We start from the raw sequence: 9,232 nt of genomic DNA on the forward strand, positions 1-9,232 counted from the left end.
GTGCTGCTGGGACCAATATGACCACACATGCTAACACGGTATCATTTAGCACAGCAGCCGAACAGATGAATGCAGCGTGAAATATGGTTCACTGCTCGGGGACTGAAGTCAAACTGGTGTTTATGTTTAATTGCGGCAATTTATTTATTTAAATCTGTTAAAGAACACGATGTGCCGCAGGATCCACCGTCAGGTATTTTAATGACCCACAGCTCAAGGAGAGCAAAATAATGCTAATGAGGACATAACACTGAAATCACTGAGCAGGCTTCAAAACACTGTTTCTCACATTAGGAACGACTGCAGGGAGCTTTATTTTTTGGGGGGATTTGAATTGTGAATCAGCTCATCCATCCTAACCCTATTTTAGGCCACATGCTCCTGCTCCATAATAATGAATGTGTTTTTTTTCATATTACAAAGATTATCAGGCTGATCCTTTCACGAGGCAGCAGCTGGTTATTCTCAGACTTCTACCACAGTCTCAGGTTCAAGCTGGAAATCCCCATGACATGTTTGAAATATCAAGCAGTTCAACACTCGGCGTACTTGTGCATATTTGCATTGATGGGCTGGCTGTTATTTCACTTGGATATGATATGCAGGATATGTCGTGTGGAGGATATTAACTTCTCAATTCACTCTATCTCCTCCTGCCTCTCCTCCTGTCCTCCCTCTCCATCTCTCCCTCCTCCTTTTCATCTCTCATCTGCAGTTCCCGGCTGATCTGCCACCATCTTTAAAGTCGCTGTGGATCCCGGAGAATATTACTCGCTCAGCAGCTATGGAGGAACTGATCCTCACCAACCGGCTGCTGTGGAGTGGACAGGAGAGCGTGTGAGCTCCCCACAGTTTTATCCACACACTGGCAGATTTATAAAATACTATACCTCAGCACCAGAGAAAGGGCTCACTAAATAATAGAAAATACCATTTCCCTTGTGAGCGTGGAGGTCCAGATGAGACAACCTGTGTTTTCTGTAACAGCAAAAGCAGAGATATTTTATTTCAGTTACCACCAACATGTCAGGTTTTATTTGTCCAAACAGTGGTAACACACAGCCCTGAATACCCACAAAGATCTGATGTCAGGCAATCCAAACAAGATAGGCCCTTTGGTCTAATCACGGCCTTGATTGTTATTGATCTTCCCTTCTCTCTGCAAACAGAGGCCCGGGACTATTTTATATCATTTCACAGCAAAGCAGCGTCTTTCTTCTGACTGCTTTGGTTCAGCAGAAGCCACTTGATTATTTTCCTTCTGAATGTTGTGTATGCAGTAGAGCTGTGGGTTTATTTAAGTGCTGCTCATCATCATACTTAACAATGACTAAGGGGAACAGCCAGTTTGGACGAGGTAGTGATGCGAATTAGAAGCTGCTGTAAATCTTTTTTATTTGCCGAGCTGGAGGGAGCTTTCTGAACCATCAGGAATTAATGTATTGTCTATTGTTAAGAATGTGTCGTGTTTGAGCTTTTTTTTGTTTCTTTTGCTGGAGTAAAAATTGAGCTCAGTTTTAAATGTTCTCCTCACACATTTATCTCAGTCCAGTAGTGTTGTGGGTAATGACAATACTTAAACGTAATGATTGTGAATTGATCAATTACCAGCTACTATAAGTAGCAGACTGTATTCCATCCTGAAAACACTATACAACAACTAGTCAGTCTCTTAGTGTTTCTCAAGAACATGTAACATCCCTCTTCACGTTATTCTGAAGTGGTGTTTTACCCACTTTCGCCATCCAGACAAGTTAGCAGGCTTTAGAAATCAGATTAAAACTGTTTCCTGCATCAAAATGTCTGGTTGTTGCATTTTTTTGTTTGTCAGAATCGATATTCCAACAGTGGTCTTACGTTTTACAGAATTCAAACAGGATCACGAGCGTTTTCTGAGCAACAAGTGTTTCAGATTAACCAGTTACTGTGTTAACTGGTGACTTTCAGCAGAATGCGTCCGTGGTTGCTCGCAGTAACTTGTGTTAATGGTTAGTCTAGATAAATAAACACAGGTTAGTCTCTACTTAAACAATGTGTTGAAGGTTCTTATGAGGACACCTACATGTTCTGTTCGTGTTTTCAGTCGCTGTCGTCACTACGAGCAGCCCGGACGCATTCGGATGAAAGCCACCAGTTAACACTGTCACAGATACTGAGTTGGAGGCATCTAGTGACTTGTATGCTCGTAATGTCTCGCTGGAGTAACATTACACATTAGGTTTCTCCACCAAACACCCTGACATAGCTTTCAAAGCTAATGCACTCCACTCACCCACAAGTTCAAAACCTCTAATAAATTATATAAGATGATGTTGCTCTTCTTGGAAACGTCAGCAGAAATTTGTCTTCTGTACAGAACACTTCTCTCATGCCTTTATTACACCCTTTATGAAAAATCAATGAGAAGGCTACCTACCGAAAACACACTGTTTGCCTTAGTGTCCTGTTTCATGTTTGTTGTGTGTTTTTTCGATGTGCCTGCACTGAGGATGGGGACACGCTCCAGTGTTTCTAAGAGCAGTGCTCCATCCGCCTTCGCTTCACGTCCCTCCACCCAACACGTGTCACTTGGACATGTTATTTACCGGACTGTTGCTGTTCTTTAACGCTACACTAAAGCGAGACGGAAGAAGGAGGTGTTTTCTCATCGACTGCACTCCCTGAAAAGAGACATAATGCCTGTCAAGCATTAGACCAAGCTTTTCTTAATAATAATAATGGAGAATTGATATCAATGTATCCTGCTCTTGTTTCTGCTGTGGCCTTTAATTTCAGATAATGAGGTTTTATTGTCAAACCATTCACAAAGCCTGCAGCCACAAAGGTTAATCTGCAATAATTACTGTAACTGGATACCAAAGCAAAACATTCCATTCATAATTGGAAGTGAAATTATGATATTTGCAATGTGCATGCACACAATTATTTTCCTGCCTCTGACTAGCGTAGTGTGTGAGGGGGAAGGGTCTGCCCATATGCCTGAAGCAGCAGTCAAAGAATTTCACTTTCATTGGTTTCAATCAGGACTCCTGCCTCATGGCGTGTTACTGTTTTAATGCCTCTGCACCAGGAAACACCGGAGGAGAGCTGCTGCTCCAAACATTTACATCCATTCACATGTTCAATTCTTAATTACTGTGGCGCCTCACGTTGCTCATGTTGATTTTGTCTGATTTATCACTTATCAAGTTATTATTTTGGCAACACTTTAACTCCTTCTAGTATGTAGCATGTATAAGCAGCATAATAAACACCGCATCAATTGTTTATTTCTCACTATAATGTAATTGTTAAAGCAGACATGTCGACATTTTTACTGTTTATTTCATTGCACAGAAGTGTCACATCTTTTATGAAGAGATATGTTCACTGCTGTGCTTTTCTATTCATACAGTCATTCATTATGTTTCTACACCAGCCTCCACTTATGGGTGCCAACAAGAAGAGTAATAGTTGTTGACAAATGCATTAATAAATGCTTACAGCTACATTATAGAGTAGAATTAATCATTTTGTAATATATTATTGCTATAAAAGTGGAGACTTAAAACATAGTGAGACCATTATTCAAAGTTTTGTCAAATAAAGAGCAGTGTGGTTTGATATGTCTTTAACAACTAAAATATTGCATAAATTGCCTCCTCACAACTTATATCTTTAGTATTTGACTCCAGCTTACATATTCCTCGGCTACTAATGGAGATAAAACCTTTTCAAGTCCCATTTGCTGTATAGTAATTTTCAAAAGGCTCAATGAGTGGGAGTTTAATTGATTGAATTTAAAATCCCACTTGAATAAGATGCAACTATGAAGCTACGAGTGCTTCAGTGTTGCTTGTTTTGATGGTCGATTAAGCTCAATGGCGACCATTAGCCTCTGGAAATCGATGGATGCAGTTTGACAGGAGGCATAATAATTGTAATTGGGGGAATAGTCATCATTATTACTAGTAACAGTAGATTTCTTCTTCACTGGTGGAAAAACAAGCTTAGATTGAACTTCACTGTATAGAAACTCTTTACTTTCTCAAGTGATAGATGTTTGATGACTTTCTCTACTTGTGTCTATTCCCAATCGACAAGTGTTTAATCACAGAATAGAATTATTCCACTCCTCTCCTGGTTGCAGCTCACAAGCTTGTTAAAATGTCTGCCACTCTCGGAATTCAGGGCCAGAGGGTAAGTAGGCCTATCAGGAATTGTCAGTCAGGATCACGGCCACTTTCTGTGCTCTCCGACCCGTATGGGCCACACAGCGCATAACAAAGCGCCCCCCTGTACGTCCCTCACATCCCAGCAGCACACGCAGCCTCTGGATGCTTCTCCGAGGGAGTCGGCAGTACTCCCTCCTCTCAGCAGGAAGGATGCCAGTGATTTTGGCAAGGATGCACTGGTTGATTTAAAAAAAAATAAAAAATACACCAACAAAATAAAAGAACACATAATTTCATCATGGACGCTGCAAGTCACACCACTTGTGCAATCAGAAGTGTGAAGCGAGTGCAAATGAGCAGCTTGTGTGTGGCTTGTGTGCAGTCAGAGAGCTGCTATCTGATTCCTGCAGCAGAGCGTTCTGATTGTTCCTCCAGGCCAGTTTGTGTGACACATAAATATTCAATTACCCTCAGATTAGCATCGTTTTCGCCGGATGGGCATCGACCAGATATTTATTATACACCAAGGATCGGTCCGCTCTTTATTTCTCTTTGTGTCCATAAAGGATGACGGCTTTTGTGTGTATTTAGGTGTCCAATATCAAACACCATCGCTAACACATCATTCAATTGACTTTGGTTTCTTAGTGCTTTGGCTCAAACTCTCATTAAACTTGAGACATTCACACCAACTGGAGCGAGGGTTTGGTGCACAGACTGCTGTGGATTTACAAATCCTCCCGCCTGTCGCATTTTCTAAACACGTAGAATAGTGATGATAAAACTGCCAGCGAGTCTTCCAGAAGCTCTTTGTTTGTAGACACGAGGAGACTCGAGGTGCCAGCCTGCTTTCCTTATAGCCTCCAAACTAAATCCAGCCTAAAGGACAGCTGCTGTTTGTGGCTCAGTCAGACTGACCTGACCTCAGTGATGTCTGTGGAGGAACTGGATTTGGTTCTCTGGACTGACTCTGGAGTGATTGAAACTCTTTCTGAAGATACTATAACTCACTCACTCACCCCAGTCAAGGTCACTGCTGCCCAAGATGACACCTCATCATCTACCACCAGCCAGCGCACAGAGGTTACTTATGGGGTTAAACAAGCAAAACATCACAGAAGTGGTTCAAACAGGAGGAAGTAGTCTATGTGAGATATAACATTTACATTCTCATACTTGGAAAACGTTCCTCTCACACAGTAAACTGAAATAACTCTCACACACACCGATCTGCAATCACTTTTGGTGTGACAGTGATTTACAGAATTAACTCACTCTCTTCCTGCCGTTGCAATAAATACACAAGCTGTGTGAAGTGTGTTGCACTTGCCAGATGTTGCAACAATTTACTTTCTGGAAACATACCAGAAATGCTCTCAGACAGAGAAGGAGGTGATAACCTCAGAGAAAAAAATATTTAAAAAAACATCTATCTATCTATCTATCTATCTATCTATCTATCTATCTATCTATCTATCTATCTATCTATCTATCTATCTATCTATCTATCTATCTATCTATCTATCTATCTATCTATCTATCTATCTATCTATGATTACTGTGTATGAGATCATTTATCAAGATTTTTGTTGTTTGTACAGTAAGTGGATTCTAAAAACGCAAATTGTTCGGTAAGCTTGACTTCATTCTTAATGCATGCATTTATTGCAGACCTGTTAGCTTATGCATACAGATGAAGCTGTCATCTTTACTGCCTCATAGTACTTACTGTACCTGCCACTGTTGCTAAGCGTCCATCCAACTGATACTGACTGCTAATGTACAGGAAATGGCTTAGTAATTGTAGGAAAACAAGACACATCCCTGCTGATACTGTACTGTGCCATCAGTGAGAGGATTACTTATTTGCATCTTTCTTGGCTTGGTTTTACAATCGCACACTTAATGGCAGGTTGTTTGAAATGTTTCTTAGGGAAGCCTGAAGCGTAAATATTCTTTGAACACAAAAGATCAATTGTCTCCAATGATCAAAAACTACAGTGCTGCGCTGATTCCCTTTGAAGTCTGAGGCCGTTCTGCTGAAGGCTCCTGATTTCAAACATCGCTGATTCAGTGACATTTCATAACCCATGCACTGAATAATCACGCTCTAATATATTTTGAAAAATGCAAAGAATCACAAGGATGGCATCTCTGGAACATCGCACTGCTCATTCGTCTGTGAAATATTTATGTTGGATGCCATCGATGAAAAATAATATTCACTCCATCCTTATGGACAAGTCTCAGTTTAACTGCTGCAGTCAAACTCCTCTGGTAACAAGTGAATGTGTGATGCATTAGTGAATATGTAACAATATATATTCCTAATTGTGTTACGTATAACATGGGAATGTGTATACAAGCTCTTTGCATACTGCCTTGTCTACAGATGACACCAGTGTTAGTCATCTCATTTTGACAGTCAGCTCGAGGGCTTGAACATAAAAGTTTGTGTCATTCAAATGTCTGTATTTTTGTACCAATTTGCCAACTAATTCCGTTACGATTTCTATTGTATTTACTGCCGTTTCTCCTTTCAGAATGTGTTGATGTGAGTCTTCAGTGACATCATTAACACACACGCTAGAATCCTTGCAACGAGGAAGTAGACAGTTGGTACTGTGGCGTGCTTTGGTGGGAAAAGTTCTTGAAGAGACTGTTCAAGTCTGTGGATTGTCAGAAGTAACTTGAACATATGGAAAAAATAGAAGGAATGGAAACATTTTTAGTTCCACAAACCAGCTGCTGCAGATGTCTCTACCTCAGCAAGTCACACCGAAACCATCAGCATGATTAGATACTGGATGCAAAATTAGATACTGGATGCAAAATATCTTGTTCAAGGGAAGCTTCTTTTTGTAAATTTCCCGGGGACTAATAAAGATTATCTTATCTTATCTTATCTTATCTTATCTTATCTTATCTTATCTTATCTTATCTTCTTAAATGGAAAAATGTAACATGCAGCCTTTTCAAAAAGTAGCATACTACAGCTCATTACGGTGTGAAATACTCAGCTGTTGGGACGGAGTGCTGTTTTGTAGTAATCTATACCAAACCGAGTCTCAGTGTTACACCGTCGTCGCTCCTGTCGTCTTAACATGCCCTCTCCCTTTGGATGCTCATCAGGCACTCCATGCAGCAATATGTGTGACCTTTACAAGACGAACCGTGCGGGGCCACAGTTCTGACGGGCCGTTTTATCTTGGGAGTCTTTGGCAAAGAGGCTCAAGTCTCCTCAGAGCAAGAATGCATGACAGAGTCCTGGGAGTTTTTTGAAAGGCCACTATCCATTTCCACAACATTTAACAAGCAGCTGGGACACATTGTATTTGCTTTGCCCCATGAATCATCTCCGTTCACCCACATCAACCCCCTTTATTTGCACTAATGTGTTCTTGAAAAAAAAAGAGATAGATAATAGATATGATCTCATTGCTTTGCTACGTTTTCTTCAGTCAACACGTCTTTCTAACATGATTGCTCTAAATTTTGCAAGGGCACTATGAACCGCACCTTTGCTTATGTTTTTAAATTGCTTATGTTGGTGATATAAATAATTTAGCCTTATTATGTTGTTGCACTTACTTTACCCTGGGGGCTGTAAGTAATAGCATTAGATACATGTCTATATTTTAAATGTAATTTTCTGTTGTAAACAGCAAGAACAAGACAGACCTGTGCTATTAGGCAAAACCTCAGATTGGATTCAATAAAAACAATCATTCAATATTAATGTATTTAAAATATAATTTTCCCAAATTTTTGCAAATGGCAACTACAGTATGATCAAAGTAATAGTTAGATTTTTTTGCTTTCTTATAGAGAGTTGAATGTGAAAATCCATATCTAATGTCTGAACAATGAATATCCAGCTTAGTTTAGCATAAAGACTAGCAACGGGACCTCCACAAATCTACCAGAACCTCTAAAGCTCACTAATTAGTATGTTATATCTTGTTAAATCTCATCAAAAGTCGGATCGTAAATAAATGTTTTTCTCTTCTTGGGTCCTCATCAGACAGAGCGTGTTTTAGCAGCCTATGACGGCTTTTTTAAATTGTTTTCACTGAGTATGAAGCAGAGCAGGAAAGCACCCAACGTAATTTGCATCTTTTTCTCATTGTGTTGACTTTTGCTGGGTACCAGAAGCTACATGACTTTACCAACCGTAGTTACCCTGATCTGAACAGAAGACAGCGTACAGTTCATGCTTTGTGTTACGCTAACGTCAGCACAAATAAAAAAAGAGACAAACTGTGAAATAACGATCTTACGTTTTGCAGGTGTCTGTTGAGGCCCTTATTCTTATTCCGCCAGCATTATCTAGCTTTTCACATTTCATAGTTGTAAACAGATTATTTCCTGTTGCAGTGTATTTTAATAACATCAGTTGATAGGAGGTAAACATCGACACAAGCTGTTTTATAGCAATGCAATTCCGTTGAAATGTACATGTCTGTTTACGCGTGTCCTTGTTGACATTAATCTATTTCAGAGTTTTACTCGGGACCCAATGATACACAGTCTCAAAGTTGATGAAATTTGGACACAGGACGCGTTCAATATTAATGAGTATTAATATAACAGCAGGAACAGAGCTCCCCAAATCTGTTCTTGGACGTCACTTTTGCTGCTGGATGTTAGAGATACTAATGTTACATCCAAACTTTTTATCACTTTCCTGGCGTAAACGAGTGATGAGCATTTCTCAAAAATTGCTGCACCGGTTTCATGTACGGTAACTTAGCCAGTCTAATATCTAAAATATGAACTTTAAATTATTCTCTAAAAGTTTATTTTCAAACGAAACTTATGTGAACTGAGCCCACTTGCTGTCTGAAAAGTAGGAAAAACAAACCTTACTTACCATCAAATCTTTAGCAATAGATTTGATGGTACGTATGATTTGCACTTAAATGACCTAAAACAGGCAAAAACTCCCGGGTAGTCCTTGAATCTTGAAGTGCCAATCTTCTGTTCTGATTCTTGCAGCGCACAAGTCATTTATTTTGAGTGAGAGAAAAACACATTTGGAACCATCTTCAGCTTCGGCTCCTTGAAGTGCGGAAGCG

Source organism: Anoplopoma fimbria, chromosome 11, assembly GCF_027596085.1.
Source record: "Anoplopoma fimbria isolate UVic2021 breed Golden Eagle Sablefish chromosome 11, Afim_UVic_2022, whole genome shotgun sequence".
NCBI classification, from domain to species: Eukaryota; Metazoa; Chordata; class Actinopteri; order Perciformes; family Anoplopomatidae; genus Anoplopoma; species Anoplopoma fimbria.